This window comes from Triturus cristatus, chromosome 1_1 (genome assembly GCF_964204655.1).
Source record: "Triturus cristatus chromosome 1_1, aTriCri1.1, whole genome shotgun sequence".
Classification (NCBI taxonomy): Eukaryota; Metazoa; Chordata; class Amphibia; order Caudata; family Salamandridae; genus Triturus; species Triturus cristatus.
The window spans coordinates 1,000,402,497-1,000,418,695 of record NC_140579.1 but is presented as its reverse complement, the minus strand read 5'-3'; the positions used below and the strand labels follow the sequence as shown (position 1 = coordinate 1,000,418,695).

Genomic DNA, 16,199 nt, shown 5'->3' with positions numbered 1-16,199 from the left:
GGCTGCCTGTGTGCACGCGCCTCAGGCGCCCTCCTCTGAGGCTGGCTTCCCGGCAAGGGCGAAACCCCTCCAGACGCGATCCGGGGAAAGAGGGCGCGCGCTGCCGGGTACGCCAGGCCCCTGCTCTGGGGCAAGGCGAGCAGAGAGGCGAGCAGCGGCAGCACCGGGGAAGGAGCCTCCTGAGCGGCTGCCTCGGAGCGCCTGGCCACCCTTGCTGGACTGCAAGGGCGGCTGGGTACGGCACCCTCCCAGGCCATTCGGGCGCTGGGTCGTCCCGGGTCATCTGCTCACCTGGCTGCACGAACAGATAGCCCTGCGGGCTGGGTGACCAGATGGCCCTGCGGGCTGGGTGACCAGATGGCCCGGTGGGCTGGTGGCCGGGCTAACTCCAACTTTTGTCCTTCTCCAAACTTCTTTAAGCCCCCACCAAGTGGGGGCTTAATAGTCAAGAAAAATGGGCTCCCAGGCAGGCCGGCCGTCGGGGAGGGGATGTGGCCTGGGCTTAACCCTCCTTGGTTCCATCCGAGGGTCCGGGCGCTGGGGACCGGGGTTCCACCGGGGCCCGGGGAGACTCTCCCCCAGCCTGGCTAGGGTTTGAAAGCTGGGCCCGGTCCCAGGGCTTGTGCTCCGTCCCAGTGTCCCAGGGTGCGGGAACCCCCCGTCCTGCAAGCCAGCCGAGGGTCCGGGCGCTGGGGAAGGGTGTCCACCGGGGTCTGGGGAGGCTCTCCCCAGCCTGGCTAGGGTTCGGAAGCTGGGCCCGGACCCGGGGCTTGTGCTCCGTCCAAGTGTCCCAGGGTGTGGGAGCCCCCGTCCTGCAAGCCAGCCGAGGGTTCGGGCACTGGGGAAGGGTGTCCACCGGGGCCCAGGGAGGCTCTCCCTGGCCTGGCTAGGTTTCGGAAGCTGGGACTGGGCCCGGGGCTCGTGTTCCATCCAGTAGGCCCCGGGGTGCAGGAGCCCTGCATCCTGCAAGCCAGCCGAGGGTCCGGGCGCTGGAGACAGGGGTCCACCGGGGCACAGGGAGGCTCTCCCCGCCTGGCTAGGGTTCTGAAGCTGGGACTGGGCCTGGAGCTCGTGCTCCGTCCAGCAGGCCCCGGGGTGCGGGAGCCCCCGTCCTGCGAGCCAGCCGAGGGTCCGGGTGCTGGAGACAGGGGTCCACCGGGGCCCGGGGAGGCTCTCAGAAGCAGGGACCGGGACGGTGAGCAGGGGTGGCTGGCTTTATCTGCTACGCTGGCGGAGCGTAGTTTTCTGCCCACCCCTATACGACCATGTGGTGCGGGAGCACCAGTCCTGCGGCCTGATGAGGGTCTGGGTGCCCGTGACGGGGTCCATCGGGCCAAGGGAGGCTCCCCAGACCTGACTGGGATCAGAAGCAGGGCCCGGGCCAGGTGGGTGTGTGGTTGGCTAAGTCCTTTCCACTGCGTAAGTAGGAGTTTGGTTAGGGCTGGGCAGATTTTGCGTAATGCCACTTCGCGGAATTTTGAAAGAAATTGTGGAAAACGAGCGAACAACCTGAGGGACCGTGTGCCTGGGAATGGGGTCCCTCGTGCTTGGGCAGGATCCCCGATCTCCCCGGCCTGGCTGCGTTGAGAAGCAGAGACCTGCCCCAGGCCTCCTAAGTTTCGGTCAGGGCCTGGGAGCCCACGTCCTGCGGCCTGCCAAGTGTCCATCTGCCCTGGACAAGAGTCACTGGTGCAGAGCCCCGGAGCCCTGCAAGGGCAGGCGGGAGCCCTACCGCTATGGCTCGGTGTGAGCAGCTGGGAGTCCTTTCGGTCCCTGCCATCTGATCGCACCTTTCACTCGGCCATCTGGTCGCATGCAATGCATTCCAATGGGGCGACCAGATGGCCGGGCTGCCCTGGAAGTCCCGATGTGGGCTCATTCGCCTACCCCATCCCAGGCAGGGCTCCAAGATGTCGGGTGTGTCCGGGCCTAGGGTCCCCTCCGTCACTCGGTGCGCACGGTTTACCAGAAAGGTGGGTAGCCTTTCTCCAGATTACTAGGGGCAGGGTATGCCGGGACGCCCCTCCTGGGGATGGCGGTTCTCAGGCGGGGACCAGATGGGCTAAGCCCGAACGACACTTCCCCTGGACGTCCGGTGCTCCCTCCTCCAGCCCACGGCGAGGCAAAGTGCCCGGGACGGGCTCCATGGGTCCCCCGGGCGTCCGGGCCCCGGGAGCTGTGCTGGGCCTCCCATGCCTGAGGCCCAGCATGGGGTCTACGAGCCCCCCCGAGCCCTGCAGCCCCGAACCCCTGCAGCCCTGGAGCCCTCCTGCCCCGGAGCCCTGGAACCCTGCAGGCCCGGAGCCCTGCAGCCCCGGAGCCCTGCAACCCCGGAGCCCTGCAACCCCGGAGCCCTGGAGCCCTGGAGCCCTGCAGCCACGGAGCCCTGCAGTCTCCCGAGCCCTCGGGGTTGGACAGATGGGTGTCCTTTCAGTCCCGGCCATCTGGTTGCACCTCTCCCCTCGGCCATCTGGTCACGCGCAATGCTTTCCAGTGGGGCGACCAGATGGCCGGGCCAGCCTGAAAGTCCCGATGAGGGCTCATTTGACTTCTGGATCCCAGTCAGGGTTCCAGAAGGTTAGGCGCATCCGCGCCTAGGGTCCCCTCCGTCACTCGGAGCGCGCGGGTTACAAGAAAGGTGGGTAGCCTTCCTCTGGATTAGTAGGGGCAGGGTATGCCGGAACACCCCTCCGGGGCTGGTGGTTCTTTGCCGGGGACCAGATGGGCTATGCCCGGGCAACATCCTCCCTGGCGTCCGGGGCTCCCTCCTCCAGCCCGCGGTGTGGAAAAGTGCCTGGGACGGGCTCCACAGTGCCCCGGGTAGACCTCTCCCGGGCACCCGTGCCCGAGAGCTCCGGTGGTCCTCCAAGTGCCTGAGGCCCAGCCAGGGCCCCGAGCCCCCGGGAAGCAGAGCCCCTGGAACCCTGCGTGGGTGGGTGGGCAGGCGGGAGCCCTACTGCTATGGCTCAGCTCGGGGTGGTCAGACGGGAGTCCTTTCAGGTGCCGGCCATCTGGTCGCACCATTCCCCTCAGCCATCTGGTCACGCGCAATGCTTTCCAATGAAGTGACCCAGGCCGACCCGGTCATCTGAAGTCCCGATGAGGGTCCATTTGCCTCGCGGATCCCAGCCAGGGCTCCAGGAGGTCGGGCGCGTCCGCGCCTAGGGTCCCCTCCGTCACTCGGAGCGCACGGGTTATGAGAAACGGGGGTAGCCTTCCTCCGGATTACTAGGGACAGGGTACTCTGGGACCCCTCTCAGCCTAGCGGTCCTCAGCCGGCAGCTGGACGGGCCCGGATGCCGCCACAGCCCTGGGTCTGTCCTGGGGCCTGCCGCATTGCAGGTTGCCCTGGATGAGATCCGGCAGGCCTCCCCCTGCTGGGCTAGGTCCAAGGGCCCCTGGGAGGGCGGCTGTAGGAGAGTAGGGTCTGCTTTCAATGTTCACCCCCACTTTTTGCTTTTTGCTTCACTGGTTTTCGACTTAGATGTGTCTGTGGGCCTGCTCATCAGACGCACAGCCCAGCTGTTCTCTCTCTAAATTCATACTATGTACTTTAGGTACATAACCCAATTGGTAAGGATCACCTTCTAGGGCCCTGTACAGTGTACCTTAGATACCCAGGTCAAAGGTGTACCCTAGGCCTACCAGGGGCTGCAGCATGTATTATGCCACCCCTGGCTGGCCTTCCATTATGACAAAACTGGCTGATCACTCAGCTGGGGCAAGGTCGTGTAATCACCCCTTGCTTAGGTGTAGTATTCCTATACCTGCCTTATATATAGACACATGGGTAACCTATCAGTCACTCCTATGGCAGGCCTTGACAATCCTGAAGGCAGAGTGCTTGGTAACATGTGAGATGGTGCTCTAGCATGAGCTGAGCCTGTCTGCAGCTTTCGGAACCATGTCCTTATAGCTGTTCTATGAGATCGCCTACCATATACTCTTAAAGTGCCTTATAATCCTCGCTGTTATGGTAACTATGGTTTGTCGTGTAAGGTGTCTAACACTTTGGAATACTACCCCCACACCATTTCTGGCGATGAGGATAGTATTCCTCCCTTCTAGAGGGAGAAGACATGTTGAAGACCTATTACCCGGTTAAAGTTAACCAGAGCCCCAGCATCACAAAATGGATGCTGCTGCCACAGACACAAGTCTGACCTCCTGCTGCTGGGAGTCCTTCCAGCGAGGGAGGCTTGGACAATAGGTTTCCTGCCTTGGGAGGTGCTAGCACCACCCTAGACAGGCCTTACTGTATTGGGGCAGGGAGGGATGGATGAAACGAGACACTGCCTGGGGCACACAAGGTGTCCCATGCATAGTCTGGTTCAAACCCCAGCCCCAGTCCTGGCGCGAAACTGGACAAAGGGAAGGGGGTGTAACCACCCCCCTCCCTGGTCCCACCCATAGGAGGGACCTAGCAGGTAACCCAGCCCCCCAGATTAGTATAAGAGTGGGAGCTGAGTCCCTAGGATTTTAGATCATCCTGATAACTGAAACTTGAACAGAAACTCTGGACCTTCGACATTCGACTACGAAAGAAGACTGAAGAATCTCCCTTGTGGCCAAGGAGTGGCCACCCTGTGCAAACATGCACCATCAAGCGACCTGCCGCTTGCTTTGCTCAACGTTCCATGAGGAACCGACTGCAGAGCACGACCAGCGCATTGACTTCCAGACTTCTCCGACCTAGATCCACAGCAAAGCTGAGATCCGTGGAGGCGACGAGAGACGTGGGACCGGCTACCTGGGATAATTGGCTACTTGCTTCCAGCGCAGCTTCTGAGGCATCCTTGAAGTTGTGCTCTGGGGATTGAGAAGCCCCAACCCCGAGCACCATCTGCACCGAAGATCAGCCCTCCACACTCCACGAGTTCTGCGTGGGGCCCTTCTGCATTTTCCTGCTCGAAGCATCTGTCCGGTTGTTTGCCCATTGGCTAGTGACCTCTGCGACGACGAACCTTTGACTTTCCACCACTGGTTTGGCTCCTCCAGACTGGCCCTTGCTTCCCTGTGAAAGAGAAGCACCTCAGGCCTTCCTGGTCTGCAACAGAAGCAAATCCTTCATTCTGCGTGGGTTGCGCTTGCCAAGGCTTGTTGTGTCCCAACTCGACATCGACGCCGCTGACAGCAAGAGCCCTTGTGGGACAGCTCTCCTCCTGGTTCTGATCATCCTCAACGCCTCCTGGTACCCGTGGCTGCTGCGACAAGCTTCATCTCTTCACCTGCATCTTCACGACATCGCCTGGTTCCTTCCTGGTTCCTTCCCGGCTCCTGGCTGGTGACCTAGACTCTGTCCCCTCTGCTTGCAGGTATCCTCCTTCTTGATTCCATCCTTGTAATCCACCGGACACTCTTCACTGACTGCCTGTCAGCATCTTTTCTTCAGGCATCCATAGGAGTCGACGACGAAACCCGACGCAAGTTCACACCTATGCACCCGCAGATCGTGGGCAAGGTAACTTGAGTACTCCGGTGCTCACAAGGGTATTGACTATCCAAGTGTCTAGTTTCCAAGTCTCTAACTCCTAGTTCCTTCCGAAGTGTCCTAAAACTCTTAATTTCTAACTATTACTATTTCTATTGACTTTAACGCATTACGCGTGAGTGTTTCCACTCTGCACCTGAATCCCGTGGGCCTCCCACTGCTTAGCAACTAATAGGATAGTGTAGCCCCAGTGATTCCCTAGGCCTAGGCCTAACCTGTGTTCGTGACAGTGGTTCTTATACCACTTACTTAGTATATGGTTTGCGTGGCCCCTAGGGCCTAACTGTATTACTTACCTGTGTGACTTATGTATGCTTAAATAAGACTGTGTTGTACTTACCTCGAATCTCATAAAGAGTGCTGAGGGTATTTTGACTAGAATAAATACATTCTATTTTTATAATATATCTGTTGTGGTGTCCTTTCATTTGGTATTCAAGGGATTGCAAATGGTATAACAGCTGGCTTCACATGCCATACAGAGTTTAGCCTAAGACTGCTCTTGTCCATGCTACCACTAGGATAGCTGGTCTATAAGGTTGACTTTACAACCAATCACCATAAGGGTTGTTTGGACTGATACAAGGTGTACACTAGAACTAGTGACATCATATATCAGGCCATCATATATCAGGCCAACCTCTCACATTGGTGAGCAGCGGTTGGGATCTGAGCTTGCTGTTGTGTACCATTGCAATCTTGGGATATCAAATTGAAAGATCACAAGGATATTTGTAACGTACATATAATAACTTATAAATACAAGTTCTACTGAACTTAGTTGTTGTAGGTTGAAGTGCCTAGCACACCCTGACTACAACTACTAGTGAGGTTTTAGTAGATACAACTAGTGTAGGTAGGTGCACACACCACACCCTCACTAGATCATGTCTCTGAGAGGAGATCAAGTTGATTCTCTCTCAGGAGGGGGATATCCTAGAAAGATACCCTCTAGATATGATACCCTAACTTTTCAGGAGATGAGACAATTGTGTACCTCCAGAAAGTTAAAACAGAGTTCAAACCCTACCCTCATTTATCTAGTGGAGATCTTAGAAGAGTATGATGCTCAGAAAGCCTCCCAGGATGGTGCCTTAGGTACCAATGAGGGTCTACCCTCCACAGAAGACTCCCCTCACAATACTGATCAAGAAGAGTCAGCAGGGACTTCAGAAGATGAGATAGACAGCCAGGTCCAAGTTAGGAGACTTAGCCAGGATAACTTAAGCCTACATGGGAGTCTGAAAGGGGTCCCCCCATTCAGACCCTCAAGTGGACTTAACCAGAGAAGCAGGAGAGGAAGATCCCCCTTCAAGGGAATCTATCCACTCCCATGTCTCTAATAGCTCCAATGCCTCTTCTCACAGGGGAATGACTTCTCCACAGAGAAAAGAGCATCAGGCCAGAATGAGGGGAGTCAATCTGAGGATTGAAAGGGAAGAACTTGCCCTTGCCAAAGAGAGACTTGCTCTGGCCAGAGAGCAAAAGTTAAGTGGGCTAGGACCCACTGGTGGCAGCAATATCCCTAAGGATAGAGACAGGGCCTATGATAATAGAAACCTGAGCAAGATTGTCCCTCCCTACAAGTGTGGGGATGACATCCACAAATGGATAACTGCTTTGGAGAGCGCTTGCAAAGTACAGCAGGTACCCCAAAGTCAGTGGGCAGCTATCTTGTGGCTCTCCTTCTCTGAGAAAGGTAGAGACCAGCTCCTCACAGTTAGTGATGAGGATGCTGACAATTACACTGTCCTGAAGAGTGCTCTGATTGATGGGTTTGGCCTAACCACTGAACAATACAGGTTGTTGTTCAGGGATACCCAGAAGACAGACTCAGGACTGGACTGACTTTGTAGATTGTGCCACTAAGGCTTTGGAAGGCTGGTTATTGGGTAGTAAGGTTAAGGACTATACAGGATTGTATAATTTGATCATGAGAGAACAAATCCTTAACAACTGTCAAAACCAGCTGCTGCATCAAGACTTGATTGACTCTGACCTAACTTCTCCCCAGGAATTGGGAAAGAAGGCAGATAGGTGGGCCAGGACTAGAGTTAAGCAGAAAAACCAGAACCAGGGCGGTGATCAGAAAAAGGCAGACCAGAAGGGTAATGAGCAGATATCAAAAGACCAGAAGTCTTCACCAGGCCCCCAAAGGGCTCAGGGGGAGGGTGGTCCCAAAAAGGATAAAAAGAAAGATGGCCAAAAGAAACCTTGGTGTAACTATTGTAAGTTCAATTGCCATTGGTTTAGTGAGTGCACCAAAAAGGACAAGCCCCCAACCACCATTGCCCCTAAGGCAACTGTACCCCCTAGTCCAGCTGTAAGTGGTGGTTCCCAGCAAAAGGGTGTAATAGGGCTAACCCTGGGAACTGAAGTGGATTCTGGCCTAGTCAGAATACCCACTCAGGCTGTTCCGATCTGTGATGGGGACATAGCTTTGTCCTCTACTGTGGGTCCCAGTAACCTGGGCAAGTACAGACAGACTCCTTTGATCAACCAAAGAATGGCTCAGGCCTACAGGGACACAGGTGCTAGTGTCGCCATGGTGACACCTGCCTTTGTGGACCCTGGACAGATCATGCTAGGTGAGAATTACCTAGTGACCAACGCTAGCAATGCCACTACCTCACATAGTGTGGCAATTGTTAACTTCTCCTGGGGAGGGGTAGCTGGCCTCAAAGTTGTGGCGAGTTCAGATCTTCCTATAGAGTGTCTGTTGGGAAATGACCTTGAAACTTCAGTGTGGGCTGAAGTGGAGTATAGGACCCATGCATAAATGCTGGGAATAGATGCACATGTCCTTGCTGTGACCAGGTCACAGGCCAAAAAGTGCAACACTGAACAAGTGCTGGATCCTGGGACAATGGACCAGACACAACCCAAGAGAAAGAGCAGTAGGGTTAAGGCTGTGCCTCCCCCCCTGCCTCAGGTAGAGAATCAGCCCTCACAGGAGGATGATTCTGAGAGCCCTGAAGGAACTGTCCTAGAAGAACTGGAACTTGACCAGGTTGAGTTTCTTGGGACAGGGGGACCTTCAAGGGCAGATCTGAGGCAGGCCCAATTAGACTGTCCTTCTCTTGAATCCCTCAGACAGCAGGCTGCTGCTGAGGCTGCAGGGAATGCTCAAGGTACCCATAGAGTGTATTGGGATGAAGGGCTGCTGTACTCAGAGGCTAGAGACCCCAAGCCTGGTGCGTCCAGGAGTTTGGTCATACCATTGAGTTTCAGAGGCTTCCTTCTTACCTTGGCCCATGATATTCCCCTTGCAGGACACTTAGGCCAGAATAAGACCTGGGACAGACTTGTCCCTTACTTTCACTGGCCTCACATGTCAGAAGATACCAAGGAGTTTTGTCGTTCCTGTGTCACCTGCCAAGCCAGTGGCAAATCAGGTGGCACCACAAAGGCCTCCCTCATACCACTACCTGTGGTGGGGGTTCCCTTTGAGAGAGTGGGGATAGACATTGTAGGACCAATGGACCCCCAAACAGCATCTGGGCACAGCTTCATACTGGTGATAGTGGACCATGCCACCAGGTATCCAGAAGCTATACCCCTAAGGACCACAACAGCTCCTGTTGTGGCAAGGGCCCTACTTGGAGTATTCTCCAGAGTGGGTTTTCCAAAGGAGGTTGTCTCTGAAAGAGGTGCCAACTTCATGTCAGGATATTTAACTGCAATGTGGAAGGAGTGTGGTGTAAACTACACATTCACTACACCCTATCACCCACAATGCAATGGGCTTGTGGAAAGATTCAACAAGACCCTAAAAGGGATGATAAAAGGTTTACCAGACAAGCTTAGGCGAAGATGGGACATCCTTTTATCCTGCCTTCTGTTTGCTTACAGAGAGGTCCCACAAAAGGGGGTTGGCTACAGCCCTTTTGAGCTTTTGTTTGGGCATCCTGTAAGGGGACCCCTGTGTCTAGTAAGGGAAGGATGGGAGAGACCTCTCAGACAACCCAAACTGGACATAGTGGATTATGTACTTGGCCTACGCTCCAGGATGGCAGAGTACATGAAGAAGGCTTCTAAAAACCTTGAGGCAAGCCAAGAACTCCAAAAAGCTTGGCATGACCAAAAGGCTGTGCTGACTGTGTACCAGCCAGGGCAGAAAGTGTGGGTGTTGGAGCCAGTGGCCCCAGCAGCACTCCAGGACAAATGGTCTGGACCCCACACTATTGTTGAGCAGAAGGGAGAAGTCACCTACTTGGTGGACCTTGGGACTCCCAGAAGCCCCCACAGGGTGCTTCATATCAACAGGTTAAAGGCATATGTTGACAGGGCAGACATGGGCTTACTCGTGGCTACAGATGAGGGGCAGGAGGAAGAGAGTGACCCTCTCCCAGAAATGCTGACTCAGAACCCTGATGATGGTTCAGTTGATGGTGTGGTCTTTTCTGACAGCCTCACTGACCATCAGCAACAGGACTGCAGACACGTTCTACATGCCTACAGACATATTTTCTCTCTGACCCCAAGTCAGAGAAACTGGTGCACCCATGAGGTGGACACTGGTGACAGTCTGCCTGTGAAGAGTAAAATCTACAGGCCATGTCAGGGACTGCATAAAGATTGAGGCACAAAAGATGTTGGAGCTGGGAGTCATTGAACCTTCAGAGAGCCCTTGGGCTAGTCCTGTAGTTCTTGTGCCAAAATCTCACACCCAAGATGGTAAGAGAGATGAGGTTTTGCGTGGATTACAGAGGTCTCAATGCTGTCACTAGGACAGATGCCCACCCAATACCTAGGGCAGATGAGCTCATTGACAGATTGGCAGCTGCCAAGTTTTTGAGTACATTTGACCTGACAGCAGTCTACTGGCAAATCAGACTAGCTGAGAATGCAAAGGCCAAAACTGCTTTCTCAACGCCAGGAGGACATTATCAATTTGTGGTAATGCCCTTTGGCTTGAAGAATGCACCTGCCACTCTCCAAAGGTTGGTGAATCAAGTCCTTACAGGTCTGGGTGACTACTGTGCAGCTTATCTTGATGATATTGCTGTCTTTAGCTCCACCTGGGAGGATCACCTGGTCCACCTGAGGAATGTTTTAGAGGCCCTGCAAAAGGCAGGTCTCGCTATCAAGGCCACTAAGTGCCAGATAGGGCAGAGCAAGGTTGTGTACCTGGGCCACCTAGTAGGTGGGGGTCAGGTTCAACCACTGGAGAGCAAGATCCAGACCATAAAGAACTGGACTCCTCCAATTACCCAGACTCAAGTCAGAGCTTTCTTGGGCCTGACTGGGTACTACAGAAAGTTTGTTAAGAACTATGGGTCCATTGTGACACCACTTAATGACTTGACCTCTAAGAAGATGCCAAAGAAAGTTCAGTGGACAGTAAGCTGTCAGAAGGCATTTGATGACCTGAAGCAGGCCATGTGCACTGCACCTATTCTGAAAAGTCCAGACTACTCCAAAGAGTTCATTGTCCAGACAGATGCTTCTGAGTTGGGTGTGGGAGCTGTTCTTTCACAACTGAATATAGATGGTCAAGACCAGCCCATTGCTTTTATTAGTAGAAGGCTGACCCCTATAGAGAAACGTTGGTCAGCTATTGAGAGGGAGGGTTGCTGTGGTTTGGGCCCTGAAGAAGCTGAGGCCATACCTGTTTGGCACTCACTTCAAAATTCAGACAGACCATAAGCCCCTCTTGTGGCTAAATCAGATGAACTGTGAAAATCCCAAACTTCTTAGGTGCTCCATTTCCCTACAGGGGATGGACTTCACGGTGGAACATAGACCTGGGACTGACCATGCCAAAGCAGATGGACTCTCCAGATATTTCCACTTAGAACATGAAGACTCAACTGGTCAAGGTTAGTTTAATGTCCCTAAGTTTGGGGGGGGGTTGTGAAGGAGAGTAGGGTCTGCTTTCTATGTTCACCACCATTTTGCTTTTTGCTTCACTGGTTTTCGACTTAGATGTGGCTGTGGGCCTGCTAATCAGACCCACAGCCCAGCTGTTCTCTCTCTAAATTCATACTATGTACTTTAGGTACATAACCCAATTGGTAAGGATCACCTTCTAGGGCCCTGTACAGTGTACCTTAGGTACCCAGGGCATAGGTGTACCCTAGGCCTACCAGGGGCTGCAGCATGTATTATGCTACCCCTGGCTGGCCTTCCATTATGACACAACTGGCTGATCACTCAGCTGGAGCAAGGTTGTGTGCTTAGGTGTAGTATTCCTATACCTACCTTATATATAGACACATGGGTAACCTATCAGTCACTCCTATGGCAGGCCTTGACAATCCTGAAGGCAGAGTGCTTGGTAACATGTGAGATTGTGCTCTAGCATGAGCTGAGCCTGTCTGCAGCTTTCGGAACCATGTCCTTATAGCTGTTCTATGATATCGCCTACCATATACTCTTAAAGTGCCTTATAATCCTCGCGGTTATGGTAACTATGGTTTGGCTTTATCAAAACATGTCGTGTAAGGTGTCTAACACTTTGGAATACTACCCCCACACCATTTCTGGTGATGAGGATAGTATTCCTCCCTTCTAGAGGGAGAAGACATGTTGAAGACCTACTACCCGGTAAAAGTTAACCAGAGCCCCAGCATCACAAAATGGATGCTGCTGCCACAGACACAAGTCTGACCTCCTGCTGCTGGGAGTCCTTCCAGCGAGGGAGGCTTGGACAATAGGTTTCCTGCCTTGGGAGGTGCTAGCACCACCCTAGACAGGCCTTAGTGTATTGGGGCAGGGAGGGATGAATAAAACGAGACACTGCCTGGGGCACACAAGGTGTCCCATGCATAGTCTGGTTCAAACCGGCGCTGGGGCACTCCAGCCACAGTCCTGGCACGAAACTGGACAAAGGGAAGGGGGTGTAACCACCCCCCTCCCTGGTCCCACGCATAGGAGGGACCTAGCAGGTAACCCAGCCCCCCAGATTAGTATAAGAGTGGGAGCTGAGTCCCTAGGACTTTGGATTATCCTGATAACTGAAACTTGAACAGAAACTCTGGACCATCGACATTTGACTACGGAAGAAGACTGAAGAATCTCCCTTGTGGCCAAGGAGTGGCCACCCTGTGTAAACAGGCACCATCATGTGAACTGCCATTTGCTTTGCTCAATGTTCTATGAGGAACCGACTGCAGAGCCCGACCAGCGCCTTGACTTCCAGACTTCTCTGAACATGATCCACATCCACAGCAAAGCTGAGATCCGTGGAGGCGACGAGAGACGTGGGACCGGCTACCTGGGAAAATTGGCTACTTGCTTCCATCGCAGCTTCTGAGGCATCCTCGAAGTTGTGCTCTGGGGATTGAGAAGCCCCAACCCCGAGCACCATCTGCACCGAAGATCAGCTCTCCACACTCCACGAGTTCTGCGTGGGGCCCTTCTGCATTTTCCTGCTCGATGCGTCTGTCCGGTTGCTTGCCCATTGGCTAGTGACCTCTGCGACGACGAAGCTTTGACTTTCCACCACTGTTTTGGCTCCTCCAGACTGGCCCTTGCTTCCCTGTGAAAGAGAAGCACCTCAGGCCTTCCTGGTCTGCAACAGAAGCAAATCCTTCATTCTGCGTGGCCACCCTGTGCAAACAGGCACCATCATGTGAACTGCCATTTGCTTTGCTCAACGTTCTACGAGGAACCGACTGCAGAGCCCGACCAGCGCCTTGACTTCCAGACTTCTCTGACCAGCGGCCTCCCCACCCCAGGCTCCGTCCTGGGTCCTGCCACGTGGCAGGTGTGCCCGAACGAGTTCCCGCGGGCTCCGTCCTGGGTCCTACCGCATGGCAGGGTGCCCTGGAAGGGGTCCGGCGGGCCTGGGGAGGCTTCCCCTGTGCCTCTGGCCTAAGTTCCCTGAGGGCTCCGTGGAGGGCAGCCTTCCCACCCCGGGTTCCGTCCTGGGTCCTGCCGCGTGGCAGGGTGCCCTGGACGGGGTCCGGCGGGCCCGGGGAGGCTTCCACTGTGCCTCCGGGCCTGGCAGCCCTGGACCCCGGGGGCTCCGGCCCCATGCCCCGTCCCCTGGCAAACAGCGCTCCCAAAGGCCCGGGACGGGGTTCCGTCGTGCCCGGTGAGCCTCCCCTTGCTCGGTTGGGTTCAGGAGCTCTGGCTGGCCACTGGGGAGGGCAGCCTCCCCACCCTGGGCTCCATCCTGGGTCCTGCCGCGTGGCAGGGTGCACGGGATTGTGTCTGGAGGGCCCGGGGAGGCTTCCCCTGCACCTCTGGGCCTGGGAACCCCGGCGGCCAGTCCCCGGGTTTGGGGCTCCAGCCCCAGGCCCCGCCCCCCGGCCTGCGGCACTGCCAAAGGCCCGGGACAGGGTTCCGTCATGGCCGGGGAGCCTCCCCTCACTTGGCTGGGTTCTGGTGCTCCGGCTGGGCCCCTGAGGGCCCCGGGTAGGGCGGCCTCCCCACCCCGGTCTCCGTTCTGGGTCCTGCCACATGGCAGGGTGCCTGGGGCGGGGTCCGGAGGGCCCGGGAAGGCTTCACCTGCGCCTCCGGACCTGGGAGCCCCGGCTGGGTCCAGGGGCCCGGCCGGGCCCTGGGTTGGGGACTCCGGCCCGGGCCCCGTCCCCCGGCCTGCGGCACTCCCAAAGGCCTGGGACGGGGTTCGGTCGTGCCCGGGGAGCCTCCCCTTGCTCATTTGGTTTCAGGAGCTCCGGCCAGCCCCTGAGGACCCCAGGGAGGGCGGCCTCCCCACCCCGGGCTCTGTCCTGGGTCCTGCCGCATGGTAGGGTGCCCGGGACGGGGTCCGGAGGGCCTGGGGAGGCTTCCCCTGCGCCTGGGAACCCCCGGCTGGGACCAGGGGCCCGGTCAGGCCCGGGTCGGGGTCCGGCAATCCCGGGCAGGCTCCCCCTGCGGCTCCGGGCCTGGGAGCCCCGGCTGGGTCAAGGGGCCTGGCTGAGCCCCGGGTTAGGGGCTCCGGCCCCGGGCCCCGTCCCCCGGCACTGCCAAAGGCCCGGGACGGGGTTCCGTCGTGGCCGGGGAGCCTCCCCTTGGCTGGGTTCTGGAGCTCCGGCCGGGCCCCTGAGGGCCCTGGGGAAGGCGGCTCCCCACCCCGGGCTCCGTTCTGAGTCCTGCCGCGTGGCAGGGTGCCTGGGAGAGGGTCCGGAGGCCACGGGGAGGCTTCCCCTGCGCCTCCGGGCCTGGGAGCCCTGACTGGGTCCAAGTCCCGCCGGCCCCCGTCCCCCAGCCTGCGGCACTGCCAAAGGCCCGGGACGGGGTTCTGTTGTGCCCGGGGAGCCTCCCCTCGTTCAGCTGGGTTCAGGAGCTCTGGCCGGGCCCCTGAGGGCCCCAGGGAGGGTGGCCTCCCCACCCCGGGCTCCCTCCTGGGTCCTGCCATGTGGCAGGGTGCCCTGGGCGGGGTCCGGAGGGCCTGGGGAGGCTTCCCCTGCGCCTGGGAACCCCCGGCTGGGACCAGGGGCCCGGTCAGGCTCGGGTCGGGGGCTCCGGCCTTGGGCCCTGTCCCCCGGCCTGCACCTCCCTGCCCAAGGGCCCGGGACATTGTTCCGTTGTGGCCGGGGAGCCTCCCCTTGCTCATCTGGGTTCAGGGGCTCCGTCTGGGCCCCTGGGCGACCGGGGAGGGCGGCCTCCCCGCCCCAGGCTCTGTCCTGGGTCCTGCCGTGTGGCAGGGTGCCCGGGTCTGGAGGGCCCGGGGAGGCTTCCCCTGCGCCTCTTGGCCTGAAAGCCCCGGCTGGGTCCAGGGGCCCGGTCAGGCCCCCGGGTCGGGGGCTCCAGCCCTGGGCCCCATCCCCCGGCCTTCTGCTCTGCCAAGGGCCCGGGACTGGGGTCTGTCGGTCCCGTGCAAGCCTACCCTGCTTGTCAAGGTGTCTACGGGCCCCGGGTCGGAGGGCCCGTTGGGTCCCCCACGCAGCGTCCATGGCTGGGGCCCAGCTGGGGTCCTGGGCCTCCAGTCCCCCATGCCCCGGCGCCCGCTCACTCATTCGTTGGGGCACAGAGCGACCAGATGGCTTCACTTTTGAGCCCGGCCATCTGGTCGTGACTTTCCCCTCGACCATCTGGTCGCTCCTGTCCCCTCGGCCATCTGGTCGCGCATGTCTCTTCGGCCATCTGGTCGCGCATGTCCCTTCGGCCATCTGGTCGCGTGCAATGCTTTCCAATAGGGTGACCAGATGGCCGGGCTTGCCTGGAAGTCTCGATGAGGGTCCATTTGCCTTCCGGATCCCAGCGAGGTTCTGGGTCAGGGTTTCGTAATTAGCAGAGCAGCTACCTCGCTGCGATCTATTGAAAGTCATCCTCTGAGCCAAGCTTTTGTCTCTCCGTGCGTGGGAGCCAGCGGACGCCCTCCTCCAACACACCCAGGGGTGGGTCCCTCTGCCGACTGGCCAGCGGGAGGGACATGGAGGGGGTAACGTGGGCCTCCACCACGTGCCCTCCGGCACGGGGGCCTCCCCCTCCCGTCCCTGCCCCACCGGGGTGCGGGGTTGGGGGCCACCATCCCTTGCAGGTCGTCAGTGTGACCAGATGTCCTGGGGCGGCCGGGCCTTCCCTTCCGGCTGCTCCTGGGCAAGGCGAGCAGAGAGGCAAGCAGCGGCAGCCCCGGGGGAAGGAGTCTCCCGAGCGGCTTCCTTGGAGCGCCTGGCCACCCTTGCTGAACTGAAAGGGCGGCTGGGTACGGCACCCTCCCAGGCCATTCGGGCGCTGGGTCGTCCCAGGTCTTCTGGTCACCTGGCTGCATGACCAGATGGCCCCGCGGGCCGGGTGACCAGATGGCCCCGCG

At 57.8% G+C, this 16,199-nt stretch overlaps 1 long non-coding RNA gene across 2 annotated transcripts in view; it reads left to right on the top strand.

The window, feature by feature from the left end:
• The window catches only part of LOC146871438 (uncharacterized), a 253,451-nt gene that overhangs the window by 32,577 nt on the left and 204,675 nt on the right, over positions 1-16,199 (top strand). The gene's annotated exons all lie outside the window — the stretch shown is intronic.